This window comes from Dendrobates tinctorius, unplaced genomic scaffold (genome assembly GCF_039654945.1).
Source record: "Dendrobates tinctorius isolate UK_male_01 unplaced genomic scaffold, ASM3965494v1 ptg000047l, whole genome shotgun sequence".
Lineage (NCBI taxonomy): Eukaryota > Metazoa > Chordata > Amphibia > Anura > Dendrobatidae > Dendrobates > Dendrobates tinctorius.
Window position 1 is genome coordinate 8010282 of NW_027361715.1, and position 15363 is coordinate 8025644.

Consider the following 15363-nt stretch of genomic DNA (forward strand, 5'->3'; position numbering starts at 1 on the left):
TCATGGAAAAAGAAGAGGAAGAGGAGGAGGATGATGATGGGGATGATTATTTAGGGGAGGAGGATGCTTCTCATGGGGCAGGAGAAAATGTTGGCTTTGTAAGGTCTGGTACAGGGTTTGTGCGTGACTGGAGGGATGTGGATTTGCCAGAAAGTGCTCCTCCACCCAGCACTCGCAGTGCATCATTGACACCGGGAACATTGGCCTATATGTCAGATTATGCCTTGCAGATACTAAAAAGGGACCCCCGCATTGCCAAAATGATGAACGATGATGACTACTGGTTGGCCAGCATCCTGGATCCACGCTATAAAGGCAAATTCTACAACATCATGCCACAGGAGAACCTTGAACTAATATTGGCTAACAAACAAGCTACTCTGGTAAACCGGTTGGTTGAGGCATTCCCAGCACACAGCAGCGATGATGGTTCTCGCACGAGCCATAGGGGCTGGGGGCAACTTGGAAGCGGTGTTGGTGGTGAACACATCAGAAGTGGTGTTGGAGACAGGGGTTTCATGACCATGTTGTGGACTGATTTTTCAAGTCCCGCTCACACGACTGGTAATACTGCATCGATGGAAAGTGACAGGAGACAGCACTTGTCAAGTATGGTTGCAAGCTACTTTTCCTCCCATGTCGATGTTCTCCCTCACAGGTCGTTCCCATTTGACTATTGGGTAGCTAAACTGGACACCTGGCCTGAATTGGCACAATATGCCTTACAGGAGCTCGCATGCCCAGCTGCAAGTGTGCTATCGGAAAGAGTCTTCAGTGCTGCTGGATCAATACTGACAGAAAAAAGGACTCGTCTGTCGACCCAAAATGTGGATGATCTAACCTTCATTAAAGTGAACCATGCATGGGTTTCCAAGGATTTTGTCCCACCTTACCCTGATGACACATAGGTTGCCAGAAAAATTGTTTTTTTTTGGTCTGCCTGTTCCTGAGACTTGACCAATTTCGCCTTTAGCAGCAGATGAATGTCCCACATCAACATATGCCATTTTGTAAACCTCCCTAACTGGACAGCCTCCTCCCCCCAAATGCCGGGGTCACCACTGAGCGCACGCAACCGTGCGAGTGACATTGCACTGGACAGGTGGGTGGGCCGACTCATGGGCGCGGGCACTTACACAGGGTCCCTCATAGTGCAATCAAGTGTCTCTGACGGTGGTGGTGCACACCCGCCGTCAGACACACCGCCATACTATGAGGGGCCCAGTGCCAGTGCCGACGCCCACGAGTGGGCCCCCCTTGCTTGGGCAGGGCCCCAGCATTTGCAATGTTTACCTCTCCCTGCTCCTCCTCTGTGTAGTCTGGGCTGTCAAATCCATCACTGGGACTGGCACTTCAAATTTGGTGAACTGATAGAAGATGATGGTTAAGACGTAGCTATGCCCTGTCCCGCTAGCCGGGATCCAGCTTCAGATGATCAATGGCTTCCATTTCTTATGGACGTCGACTCACAATGAGATGCAGTGGTGGTTTCTCATCAGCTTTAACAGTTTTCCTACCCACAGACGTGTGACATTCCAGCGCACATTTTTAAATGTGCCCTCCCTCTCATGCCAATCCAATTGAATCGCCTATGACCTGTGGCTTCTGTGTTTTGCACTCCAAAGTTACATGACAGATCATGATAGGCAGTGAGCACCATATTTACATCTCTCCCTGTGATCAAAATTGGATGGATATGAGTAGCGGCGATGGGATCAACGGTACTGCGATACAGCAACACTTTCTTCACAAAGAAAGGTTTTTGCTGTGTCCACACACTAATTAATTGAGGGTCAGCATCGCCTCTGAGAATTGTGACAGAAGTTGTTCTCGTGAATAGTAATTCGTAGATTTCTGCAATCACTAGACTTTAGGTAAATAATTGTATGCATCTAATTTCCTATTGCAGAGAGTCTGGGCTGTCTTACTGAGACAGAAATATAAATGAAGATTTAAAAATACCAAAAGTGTATCATGGTGTACGCTTGAAATACATTTCCTTTTTTCTAGAATTTAGATTGTTGTGTAATCCATGCAGAGAACACGGAGATTTTAAATGTTTAAACTATGCTCTATATACCTGCTATCCAGTGATAATGTACCCTATCTCAACTTTGTACAATCCGGTCTAATCCATACTGGGCCTGAGACCGTCTGAGCCTGCCTCCTGATCGATACACATAGGTTTTTAATGTGTAAACTATGCAACATATAAACGCGCTATCCGGTGAAACTGTACCCTTTATCAACTTTCTCGAATCTTGTAGAATCCATACTGGGCCTGAGAATGGCTGCAGAGCTGTTAACCCCTTCCTGCCATCCGACGTACTATCCCGTCCACGGTACCCGGGCCCGTATGACCGGGGACGGGATAGTACGTCGGGCCCTTTAATGCGATACCGCGACTAAAGTCGCGGTGATCGCATTAAAATTCCGATGCCATCTCACCTTAGAAAAGATGGCGTCGGCATCCCAGGCTGCGATCCCGCCCCCCGGCATCCAGAGCGCTGTGATTGGCTGTTCAATTCTGAACAGCCAATCGCAGCGTTTCTCATTGTTTCAGCCAATCAGCTTGGCTGAAACAATGATGTCCTAGGCGGGGATCGAGTACCGATGTACTCGATCCTAGAGCCGGTGCCTGGCAACGCCAGGCACCGGCAAAAAGCACCCGGATTGGCGCGATCGCCGATCTGATCGATCGCGCCAATCACAGTGCACAGCGGCGCTATATCGCCACTGTGCCCTGCCAGTACCGGCCAGGATCGGTGCTATATTAGCACCGATCGTGCTGGAGCCTGATGCAGGCCCAGCAGGGCCTGCAGGAGTTGGCTGGCGCGATCGATTAGATTGGCGATCGCGCCAACCACAGGGCACAGCTGCGGTCACCATGTGTCCATCTCTTGACCACCATACACGGTGATGGCAGTACCCTCTGCACTGTACGGGGTACCTCTACACAGGTCCTCAAACCGACATGTGTATTGGGGTACAACAAAAAAATGGGGGGAGTTGATCTCTCCGATCAACTCCTCCAACCGTACAATGCATTGAGGAAGGCCAAGGTGTGGTACAAAAAGCTGGCCGTGCACATCGTCCAAATGGCAATGCTCAACGCATTCCTGCTGTCACAATGTGCATGCCCCAGCGATACGGCGTACCTTCATTTCCAGGAGGTAGTGGTTAAGGCCATGATGTTTGGCGCTCAGGAAGGAGCGGGCCCCAGTACTTCAGGAACTGAAGGTGCTCGTATTGTCCCAGGTCAGCATTTTCCGGGGGTGGTCCCGCCAACCCCAAGAAAAGGTAAGCCGCAAAAAAGGTGTCGAGTGTGTTACAAAAAAGGAATACGCAGGGACACCACTTACCAGTGCGACACCTGCCCCGAAAAACCTGGCCTGTGCATGAAGGATTGCTTCAAATTGTACCACACCTCCATGCACTACTAATTTACATTAGATTAGTTGGGGGCACATCTAGATTTGTTCATTGGGGGTCTAGTATCCAAAATGATGTCATATGTGGGTTTTTTTCCTGTTTAGGCACATCAGGGACTCTGCAAATGGAACATGACGCCAGCAGACCATCAAAGTCTGCATTCCAAAACAACACTACTTCCCTTTCGAGCCCCAACGTGTGCCTAAACAGTTTTTTCCCACATGTGGGGTACCAGAGTACCCAGGACAAATTGGACAATGACTTTTGGGGTCCAATTTTTCCTGTTACTCTTGGGAAAATTAAAAATTGGGGACTAAATGATCATTTATGTGGGAACAAAACAGGATTTTATATTTTCACGCCTGGGCATTATAATCTTTAGTGAAACACTTGGGGGTTCAAAGTGCTCACCACACATCTAGATAAGTTCCTTAGGGGGTCTAGTTTCCAAAATGGGGTCACTTATGGGGGGTTTCTACTGTTTAGGAAGATCAAGGGCTCTGCAAATGGAACATGACGCCCGCAGACCATTCCATCAAAGTCTGCTTTCCAAAACGTCATTACTTCCCTTTCGAGCCCTGACGTGTGCCCAAACAGTAGTTTTCTCCCACATGTGGGGTATCAGGGTACTCAGGACAAATTGGACAACAACTTTTGGGGTCCAATTTCTCCTGTTACTCTTGGGAAAATAAAAAATTGGGGACTAAATGATCATTTATGTGGGAACAAAACAGGATTTTATATTTTCACGCCTGGGCATTATAATCTTTAGTGAAACACTTGGGGGTTCAAAGTGCTCACCACACATCTAGATAAGTTCCTTAGGGGGTCTAGTTTCCAAAATGGGGTCACTTATTGGGTGTTTCTACTGTTTAGGAACATCAAGGGCTCTGCAAATGGAACATGACGCCCGCAGACCATTCCATCAAAGTCTGCTTTCCAAAACGTCATTACTTCCCTTTCGAGCCCTGACGTGTGCCCAAACAGTAGTTTTCTCCCACATGTGGGGTATCAGGGTACTCAGGACAAATTGGACAACAACTTTTGGGGTCCAATTTCTCCTGTTACTCTTGGGAAAATAAAAAATTGGGGACTAAATAATCATTTATGTGGGAACAAAACAGGATTTTATATTTTCACGCCCGGGTGTTATAAACTTCTGTGAAGCCCTTGGGGGTTCAAAGTGCTCACCACACATCTAGATAAGTTCCTTAGGGGGTCTAGTTTCCAAAATAGGGTCACTTGTGGGGGGTTTCCACTGTTTAGGCACATCAGACGCTCGTCAAACGTGACATGGCGTCCGATTTCAATTCCAGCCAATTTTAGGTTGAAAAAGTCAAACGGGCCTCCTTCCCTTCTGAGCCCTGCCATGTGCCTAAACAGTGGTTCCCCCCCACATATTGGGTATCAGCATACTCAAGACATATTTGACAACAACGTTTGGGGTCCAATTTCTCCTGTTACCCTTGGGAAAACAAAATATTGGGGACTAAATGATCATGTTTGTGGAAAAAATATGATTTTTTATTTTCACGCCCGGGTGTTATAAACTTCTGTGAAGCCCTTGGGGGTTCAAAGTGGTCACCACACATCTAGATAAGTTCCTTAGGGGGTCTAGTTTCCAAAATGGGGTTACTTGTGGGGGGTTTCCACTGTTTAGGCACATCAGACGCTCGTCAAACGTGACATGGCGTCCGATCTCAATTCCAGCCAATTTTAGGTTGAAAAAGTCAAACGGGGCTCCTTCCCTTCTGAGCCCTGCCATGTGCCTAAACAGTGGTTCCCCCCCACATATTGGGTATCAGCGTACTCAGGACAAATTTGACAGCAACCTTTGGAGTCCAATTTCTCCTGTTACCCTTGGGAAAACAAAATATTGGGGACTAAATGATCATGTTTGTGGAAAAAATATGATTTTTTATTTTCACGCCCGGGTGTTATAAACTTCTGTGAAGCCATTGGGGGTTCAAAGTGGTCACCACACATCTAGATAAGTTCCTTAGGGGGTCTAGTTTCCAAAATGGGGTTACTTGTGGGGGGTTTCCACTGTTTAGGCACATCAGACGCTCGTCAAACGTGACATGGTGTCCGATCTCAATTCCAGCCAATTTTAGGTTGAAAAAGTCAAACGGGGCTCCTTCCCTTCTGAGCCCTGCCATGTGCCTAAACAGTGGTTCCCCCCCACATATTGGGTATCAGCGTACTCAGGACAAATTTGACAACAACTTTTGGGGTCCAGTTTCTCCTGTTACCCTTGGGAAAATAAAAAAATTGTTGCTAAAATATTATTTTTGTGACTAAAAAGTTAAATGTTCATTTTTTCCTTCCACGTTGCTTCTGCTCCTGTGAAGCACCTGAAGGGTTAATAATCTTCTTGAATGTAGTTTTGAGTAGCTTCAGGGGTGCAGTTTTTAGAATGGTGTCACTTTTGGGTATTTTCTGCCATATAGACCCCTCAAAGTGACTTCAAATGTGAGGTAGTCCCAAAAAAAATGGTTTTGTAAGTTTTGTTGTAAAAATTAGAAATCGCTTGTCAAATTTTAACCCTTATAACTTCCTAACAAAAAAAAATGTTGTTTCCCAAATTGTGCTGATGTAAAGTAGACATGTGGGAAATGTTATTTAGTAACTATTTTGTGTCACATATTTCTCTGTTTTAAGGGCATACAAATTCAAAGTTTGTTTTTTTCATAAATAAACGCAAGTTATAGCGAAAATTTTTTACCACTAAAGTGAAGTACAATATGTCATGAGAAAACAATCTCAGAATCGCCTAGATCCGTTGAAGCGTTCCAGAGTTATAACCTCATAAAGGGACAGTGGTCAGAATTGTAAAAATTGGCCCGGTCATGAACGTGCAAACCACCCTTGGGGGTGAAGGGGTTAAGCAAGCTACAGCACCTGTGGTTTGGACACGTAATGTTTTGCATTTTTTCGGAATGGTGGTTAGGCCGAAATTAGGAATTGCTGTTGACCTGCACTTACTGGGAAATTATCGTTCACGGCGAATTATTGGTATCCCAGATCCCCATCACTAACGGTGTTCAGCGGGTTATCTGCACCTGTAAGCGACAAAAGATGGTCCTTTCAGTGTAGCGCGCATGTAGCCCCGGACATGGAAGGCCATGATAGCCCTGTTATTGCTCGATCGCGCGTGCCACAGCCTCGCGTATCCCTCTAGTAATCTAGTAAGCTTTACGTGTACCGCAGGGGCATGCCGGAGTCTGGTTCGTTAACGGAATAAAGCTGACAAATCGCTAGCACAACTACAAACAGACATACCACACCACACACACACAATCGACAAAGCTTTCAATGTGTGCATCTTTTTTTGAGGTGGCATGGTTGTGGTTTCCCGGGTGGAGTCCAATTAAGCCGCAGGCTCCACTCCTGGTGGTGACCTTTTGAACATTCCTTTAAGGTTCAGCTTTGCAATCATACTGCCCCCGGAAAGCAAACACTTTGGCTTCATGGACGCTGTTTGGAAGTTCATGGGAATAACGCCGCCTGATCGCCAGTTGCCATAATTTATTGTTGGGAAGTACGACAGTATATGATCGCGTTCGTTTTCAGATTTTGTTTTTTTTGGTTTGGTTTTTACATTTTTAGTCCAGACTTTCTTGACTTCATAAGGGCATGACAAGCCTTGATCTGTGTCTCCTCCACCTCCTCCTTTTATTCCTCCACCTCTTTTGTAAATGTAATTGCCCTTTTCCATATGTTATTTTTGGCTTCTGAGCATTTTGTCGGCTTTGGGACACCTTTTAAGGTGTTTTGTAATTGTTTTGTATGTGTTAGTATGTGTTTGTGTTTGCCTGCCATTGTTTTCAGTGTGGTTCGACAAACATTCGACGAACTTGCCTCCTGTGCGACGAACCAAAACACTAGCGGGGTGGCTCAACACTACTCATGATATATAGACGTACATTGTTAATGTTTAAACTGTGCTATATATACCTGCTATCTGATGATACTGTACACTTTGTCTACTTTTTATATTCTTGTCTAATCCATACTGAGCCTGGGAGTGTCTCTGTGTGACTGATGGAATATATATGGAGATTGACAATTATCCTTTGACTGAATAGAGCTGTACGCTTCTGATACAGTACCATATGTGTGATGTTATTTTGTGTCTATTTTGGGCTAAATTTGGAAGTTTGGTGGAAGAGGCTGCAGACGTGGGAGTGGGGGGGGCAGCTGGTGCTGATGGTGGTGGTGCATCTGCTGGTAGTGGCAAAAGCACAATAGCAGCTAATGCAGGAGGTGTTGAGCCTGTGTCATGGTCTGTCTATGGAACGCCTGGAAGGCTACCTTTTCTGGGAGTAGGTTAACCGTTTTTAAAGCCGGAGCATGAGGAACTGGTTTGGGCTTACATTGCCAAAACAGACTCCAGCAAATATGCCCTCCTCTTCTGAAGTTTCAAAAAATGCAAGGACTGAGGCGTCAAGTGCTGGCTCCTGGTCAAGAAGAACCCCTTTCGTTGTCTCCTGCATCCCCACCCAAAGTGAATGATGCAGCAGGCCACACTTCACATTAGTCCATGTAGCTCTTTCTATCATACCATGCATGGGTTATCAAGTCAAATCGAGAATTTCCCAGTCCAAGATGAATCTGACATGGGGTGTGGGTGGCCAGGCAGGGCAGTGGGGTTGATCGGTACCGGGACGGTGTCTCCCTGGGATGTGACACATTGGTGGTTACCCGTTCCATGGCCCTGGGCATCCATGCAAAGGGGTAAATTACGTTTATAGGTGAATGATACGTGACTCCACCTGTGGTTTCTGAGTAGATTGACCAGCGCTGCAGTGGCGCTTCTCTGGGACAGAAGTTGTGGTGCAGCTAAGATGTAGAAGCCCTGCACAGGTATGGCCATTGCCACAGGGCACATGAAAGAGTTTGTAGATGGTGTGCAGTGCAGGATGTAGCAGAGCTGTGCGCCAGGCACAGGAGAAAGAGGACAGACACAGTCGTGCAGTTCCTTTACCTGTACTTGGTAAGTGCCGTCCAGGACCCAGAGTACAGATGGAGAAGGAGTTGGTCAGCCTGGAAGCCAATTTGGAATTCTCTTTTTGCAGATAGGTAGTGTGGCCTCCGTTCTAGCATTTATCTGAGGTACTCGCAGTGCTGAGTTCAATGAAGTTCCCCTGTTGACTCTCTCTTGGAACTTTCTCGTATGGCAGGCAGCCGTAGCCTTTTCCTTCTGGCTCCCACACGTCGCTGCTGGGGCCTCTGAGCCTTAGTTGGGTACAGAGCATTTACAGCTGCTACTTCCTCCGGTTTCTGCTGCAGGAACGTCAGTGTCCCTACAAACTCGGAGACCGGAATCCGGACCATGAGCTCAAACTAGGAGTGAGCCTTAACTCTGCTCATCCTCCAGCTCCCCTTCTCACATCCACACACTTCCCCTTCCCTTCACAGACTGCCCTAACTTACCTCCTCCCGACCACAGACAGCAGCTCCTCAGCAGTCAGGTTCAGAGATTTCCCTGCTGGCCTGGAGTGGGAAATGTGTTGTGTGTTGGTTTAACTGTTAGAGAGATCCTTCGTTGCTCCCAAGCATGACATCACACTCCCTAGGAGGAAGGTAATGCCACTGTGGCGACCGTACTACTGGGGGCGCCACAAGTGCACTGAGGCCCAGCCACTGCTAGATGATTCTGCTGGTACATTGACCCAGACCACTACATTCCCCTCACACTCTACACAGCCTGAATGTGACCCAGATGAAACTCAGGTTACCCTTCCCATATACTGTACCACCTTACACGGTGACAAAAAGGAAGGTGCAGCTGAAAGTGCAGGTTCGGCCAACCCGCTGTCAGACACACCGCCGTACTATGAGGGGCCCTGTGCCAGTGCCGTCGCCAACGAGTGGGCCCCCCCTGCTTGCTCTGGATCACAGCACTTGCAAAGTTGAAATACTTACCTTTCCCTGCTCCACCACCATGACGTCATCCGCGTTTCCTGACAGTGATATTCTGATCAGAGAGCGCAATAACATCACGTCTGTACGCCCAGACTAGTACAGGGATTCCCTAGCGAGGAGACTTATTTGAGGAGACTTATTTAATTGTTTTCAATGTTGGGAAAGCAATTTTTGGGGAGCACTATACTCTGGAGAATGATATATGGGGCCCACCATACACTGGAGCATTCGAAAGGTGGACATCAGACACTGGAGCAGCATTTACAGGGCCCATTATACACTAGAGCATTAGAAATGGGGCCCATTATATATAGAGCATTATTTGGGCCAATAAGACAGTGGAGCTTCATCCATGGGGACCAACATATACTGTAGCATTATGTGGAGCTCATCATATACTGTTTCAAACATTATATGGGACCAATGATTCTGTATGGTGAAATATATGGGCCTCATTACTCTGTATAGCGCACTATGCGGTGGCCATAATACTGTATGGAGTAAGATACTGTCCGTTTTTGGAGCTATTGGATAATTTAAAATGAATATCAGTCATGAGATGTAAAAAGTGAAGTATTTTTCATTGTACTATACCGCTATTTCTCTGCCGTATCAGAGCATCATGAGTTGTGGTATGTGTTAAAGGGGCGCTCTTTGGCCCAGGGCACATGAAAACCTGGAGCCAGCCCTACCCCCCCACAAATTTAGCCAAATAACCCACATTTTTCAGTGCGCAACTAGTATTATGAAGTAAATTAAGGTTGAAAAGCTTCAGTAATAAGATTTGATGTTTTTGGCATTCAAAAGGGCACTGTAGGTGTGTTTCCTGGCCTCCACTCAATGCCGACTGTGCTTTCCCCATTGACTTGCATTTGGTTTCGTGTTTCAGTCGGCTTTCGACTTTTCACAAAAATCGGCCGATTTCGTTCGACCAGACTTTTGCGAAAGTCGGGTTTCATGAAACCCGACTCGACCCAAAAAAAGATTACACCTCAATGTAACAGGCTGAAATTGGATGGTGTATGACAAGGTTGAGGGTGTCTATAGGATTGGTGAGAATTTGGATCTCACTAGAGATTTGAGGACGCTGACAATGATGCTCTCAGTCCAAGTATGGACGCAGGCAGCCTAATAAGCAGGACTGCTGCACACACAAAAGGGTGGAAAATTGAACGCTTGGTAACTGTGCAGAAAAGTGGAAAAAAAGTGTTTTTGCTTTTAAAAAAGCAGTTTGCACAGCAGTGTGCGAACAGCAATGCAGCTATCAGGGAGCCTTATAAGGCAGCCTAATAACCAACAGAGCTGATGCACAAAAAATATAGCCTCCCCTGTCACTGCACACAAAGTGTTGTGTTGTAAGTGGAAATCGCTAACAGCAGAAGCAGTTTTTTTGGTTCTTCTTCCCTGCCTAACGCTCTCCCTTATTCAGAATCAGCAGCAGCTCTCCCTATGCTAAGATCGGCAGAAGTAAGATGGCGGTCGGCGTGCACGCCCTTTTATAGCCCCTGTGACGCCACACAAAGCCAGCCAATCACTTGCATGCCCTTCTCAAAGATGGTGGTGACCGATGCCCATGTCATTGCGTTGCCCACAGTGTGCGTCCTCCATCATTGCCTGAAAAAGGGCGCTGGATGCATCTTTTGAAACACGACTTTGGCGCTCTGGTCGCCGACCTCGTGGCCGACCTCACGCTATGGTCGAATTTCGTTTCATGATACCTGACTTCAGCGAAAGTTGCCGACTTTTGAATATGACTGACCCGTTTCGCTCAACTCTAGTCACAACAAATGCATGGAGAGCCCAACACACAAGCTCTCCATGCATGTGTTGTTCCTGTCGCACGGCTGTGGTGCTGGACAGCGCTCTCCAGTTATCTGGGTTCCCTCTGCAGCTTATTCAGTAAGCACTATAGCTTGCTGACTAAGCAGGGGCCTGATCAAATTTGCTCATCTCTACTCAGCACGCCCATGCACCAGACTGGACAACTGAGCTGTCAATCACAGCTCATATAGTTCAGCACTGAGGAGTGGAAACAATACACCTCATCACACACTTATTTGCCTCCATATGGTGTCCTTCTCCATGCAGATATTTATAATCCCATATCCTCTTCTTGAAGTAATATAGATGTCACCATTTTCTCAGAGGAGACAGTAACTTTACCACACATCATTTTATTACATGCAATGGAGGGAAGAAATGCAATAATGTTGTATGTTTTCTCCTTCCTGCTATTTTTCTCTGAAGTTGTTATCCTTTACTCCTTTACTTTTCCACTTGGCAAAGAGCAAGAGAGGCTGCACCTATCATCATTCGTATTTGTGAGGGGAAATTCTGATTGGGGGATTTTTCAGTCTGCTGAATCAGCAGAAAATCTAATCAGCAGCTGTAATGATGATTGATCCGTTCATCTTTTAGCGGCCACTGAGTAGTGTCTGGAGGAGCTTGCTGATTTCCTGTCAATAGTGTGAAACAAGGGTATCCTGTAGCATCCTACCCTTATGGAAGCACAGTACAAAAATTTCTTAAAATGAAAAAAAAAAATCAGTGACAGGGTGATTTTCAGCCAGACAAAACTCAGACAGAAGCAAAAAGAACATATACCCTCCTGTAAGTATATAAGTAAAAGCAATTATGTATGCTTAATAAGATAGGATACTCTGTAAACACATTTTTGAATTAACAAAAATGTAACATCAATCCCAACAGCATCAAGGTGCAGCACAATCGGTAGGGTCCTAACCTCTAGTATTAAAACATTACCATGTGTCAAAGTGTCATCAATGTGAATAAGTGAAATAGTCAGAGTGAGACAGATATATGGAGCGCCAGGCTGACAGGTCTCAGGGCGCAAGTAATAGTAATCAGATGGTGCTCTTGTCGGGTGCCTCTAGAGAGGATATAAACATGGGAAGCAGGGTAACCCGATCGCAGGGGAGCGCAAAGGAAAGGGAGGAGCTTGAAAGGTTTTCTTCTTTATTAAGTTCCACTACGCGTTTCAACGGATAACCTTGCCATCAGGTGGCAAGTGATTCCTTTGCGCTCCCCTGCGATCGGGTTACCCTGCTTCCCATCAATGTGATTAAGGACAGAGCAGGACCTTTTCACGAATGGATACCTAGCAAATGGGAAGATATATAAATGTAATGCCCAGCTCAAAGAAAGGGAAGCCACACCCTTAAATACACTAAATGCAGAAAGCGGAAACTTAACTGAAAAAAATAACCTGAAGTATTTGTTGATATACATGAAAAATAAAATAATTTTAAGACAGGCCATTAAATAGACAAAACCCAAGACAGAAACAAAAGGATCATATATCCTGCTGTAAGTAAATAAGGAAAAATAATAGAGTATAAAAATAACAGAGGATACTACCGTAAACGCCGTTTTTGATTTAAAAAAATGTAAAAGCCATCCCAGCAGCGTTAAGGTGTACCACAAGCGGGATGGTCCATAACCTCTAGTATTAAAACTGTACCATGTGTCAAAGTGACGTCAACATGAATAAGGACAGAGAAGGACCGTTTCACGAATGGAAACCTAGCAAATGGGAAGCTTTAGAAATGTAATGTCCAGCTCAAAGAAAGAGAGGGCACATTTTTACCTGCACTTAAAGTTTCAGGTTTGCAATTCTCTTTTTGGTTTTTTTTTTCAGCCAGACACTTTAGATGCCAGAAAAAACACCTGCTGTTTAAAGAGTGTTCATAAATTTACAGACTATTGGCAACCCAGGTCTAAGTATCTTACCCCCTGCGATCAACTAACTTATGGGAGAACTTTCTAAGAAGAAATTATCTTAAGTGATTGTTCAAAAAGAATGCAAAGCCAGGTGCACACAATGAACTTATGTATTCATTTAAGAAACCTGTAGGCTTTACAATTACCGCTGTACGATTCCTTTGAGCATCCAGCATGTGATGTCTTAACAGTTGGCAGAGTAAAATGTCGCAAATATTTCTCTAACCGGATCCTTAAAATGAACCTGTCACTAGGTGAAAACTACTGACCAGCTTTTGCTCTTATTTTATTTCCACTGCTCCTGAATATTCTTTTTTTTTTAATTCACAGCTACTTTTTAGGGTCTGTACCAAGGGGATTGTGCTCACATGGTAATTATGTGGAGCAGCTTGAAGACAGGCCCCAGAGAATCCTGCAAGCCATGGCTACTTGGTAAAGACTATAAACATTTACATTGAATAAAAAGGGCAATATCTCTGAAACCTTCTTTTTAAAATTTTACTTCTTTTAACGTTCTTTAAAAGAATTTTTCAACAGCAGACAAAATGGCAGCAACACTTGCCTGCACATATCTTGATACAAATGCACTACAGGGTGCAGCAAGCACATAAAGCAAGATGTCAGCAACACAGGTGCAAAATACCAGATCAACAGCCACTCTCCACCTAGTGTAGGGACCCGTAAGCATGAGGACCTTTGGCGCAGGTTACAGGCTCACGTATTTTGGCCAAAATATCAGCTAATGCCCCACTATTTTTGTACTATATTTTTCAGGGTGCAGCCAAGCCCAAACACGTCTGGTCTCGCATGAGGGGTGTTCACACTGTTATTCATTGAGAGTGTGCTGGCCAGCCCACCTAATCGAAAAGTAGGGGTGTGACTAATAGGCTGAGAACCAGAAACTGTGCAGTACCTTTGTGTGAACAACGCCATACGTGGGCCTTTATTTTGCAAATGTATACTGGGCAGTCACCCCCTCCAGGAATGGGTAGGTGGAGAGTGGCTGTTGATCTGGTATTTTGCACCTGTGTTGTTGACATCTTGCTTTATGCGTTGGCTGCACCCTGCAGTGCATTTGTTCCTAGATCTGGGCAGGTGTGTTGCTGCCTTTTTGTCTGCTGTTTAAAATTGAATTTTTGGAGACTTTGAGTCTTCTTAAGTGGCTTTGCTATTTAGTTCTTTAAAAGAATTTAAAAAATACACTATTCCAGGGAGCATGAGGAGCAAACTAAATGATTATGCACTGACCACTTTTGACCTGCTGACAGGTCCACTTTAAGGAAAACAAATCTTATTGTACCACTATATAAAATCAGAGGAATCTAAGGATATAAATAAACCATACAATCTTATTGGTGCTGAGTTATGAAACTTTATCATAATCTTTTTTATAGATCCAACATACACTATAACATTTCAAGCGGCAAACTATTAAAACAGAAATAAATACAAATGAGCCAAAAAAAATCAGAAACTGGTGAGTGAAAAGCCTTTTCACCTAAAAGTTTACAATCCTAAAATGAATCTGTAATATGGTCAAGATGGTGGAGCTTTAGGATGCCCAGACACCTTCAAAATGTATTGGCTTGTTCGAGCATATCCATCTTTAATTAGTAAAGATGATTGAGTTTACCAAGATTCAAATTTCCAAAATGTCTAAATAATTACATTAATGGCACTTTATATCACTTAATAAACAAATATTCTGGCTTCAGGTAGAACCAAGAATAAAGAAGATATCCGTTTATATGCAAAAATCATAAATCCTTATTATTCATAATAAAACCAAGAAAATAGAATTAGGGAACGCCTCATGAAGGGGAGCATATAACATCCTGACTGATGGATAATTGCAAAAAATAATTTTAAAGCCAAATATATGACAATGCATTTAAAAGAAGGGGTTCTATGAAAATATTGTCTAAGGTGTCCAGATGCTCCATGGAGCCTATTTTGCCCTCGTCCAAGATGGAGTCTGTACTTCGCCCTGTCCTTGAACTTCCTGTCAGTTCTGTTATTTAAGTCCAGGTCAGGAAACACTCCTTTCCTGAGTATTGTGTTGCTGTTCGCTTCTGAGCTTCCTCCTGGTATGCTTCTGGAGTTCCTGCTGCTGCTCGTTTACTTGGTACTATGTCTCATCACTTCCAACTTGCTTCTGTCCTGTGTGCTGCTTAGTAATCCTGGCGGTGATTACCTTTTGTCCAAACTTCTAACGTGAGGAGCTATATATTTTTACTGTGGTCTCTAAGAATATCTGACATT